Raw genomic sequence first — 981 nt, 5'->3', positions numbered from 1 at the left:
ATGTCGCTCTGCCTGTACAGTAGGTTACAAAGTGGGTTACTGTAATGGATGGAATTAAATTTGAATCCAATGATATTATATCATGTATACGAAAAACGATTCTGAACCGGAGATGATTTGTCAGTCTAGGATATATTATTTTTAAAGAAAAACTTATGGAGAACCTTGTACCAAATTTTAAAAACTTAGTTATAAAAGAAAAAATTTTTACGATTTTTCAATCACTAAATTACTTGCAAATTTTCGCAATTTTGACATATTTCGTATAAATTTGAACTTTAAATGCTTATAAATAAAAATTGTGACAATGTATTCCTTTTATTTTGCAACTGCTATTGTAAAAATATGTTAGGAGCCTTGTATTAAATTTCCAAATCTTAGAATTAAAAAGAAAAACTTTTATGAATTTCTGTCTAAGATAATTTGAACATTGCCGTAATTTTTACGTATTTAGTCAAAATTTGAACTTTAAATGCTTATAAAAAAAAAATCGTGACTATATATTTCTTTTATTTTTCAATTGCTATTGTAAAAATATATTATGAGCCTTGTATTAAATTTTGAAATCTTAGATATAAAAGGAAAATTTTTTATGAATTTCTAGCATAAAATAATTTACGAATTTTCGTGATTTTTACATAATATGTTGTCAAAATTTGAACTTTAAATGCTTATAAATAAAAATTGTGACAATGTATTCCTTTTATTTTGCAACTGCTATTGTAAAAATATGTTAGGAGCCTTGTATTAAATTTCCAAATCTTAGAATTAAAAAGAAAAACTTTTATGAATTTCTGTTTAAGATTATTTGAACATTGCCGTAATTTTTACGTATTTAGTCAAAATTTGAACTTTAAATGCTTATAAAAAAAAATTGTGCCTATGTATTTTTATAATTTTTGAATGGGAGTTAGAACAACATATGTGGACCCTTCTATTAAATTTTCAAGTATTTTGTCCCAGCTAATTTTTTTTTATCAA

The sequence above is a fragment of the Acyrthosiphon pisum genome, chromosome A2 (genome assembly GCF_005508785.2).
Source record: "Acyrthosiphon pisum isolate AL4f chromosome A2, pea_aphid_22Mar2018_4r6ur, whole genome shotgun sequence".
Lineage (NCBI taxonomy): Eukaryota > Metazoa > Arthropoda > Insecta > Hemiptera > Aphididae > Acyrthosiphon > Acyrthosiphon pisum.
Note: the sequence above shows the minus strand (reverse complement) of the source record.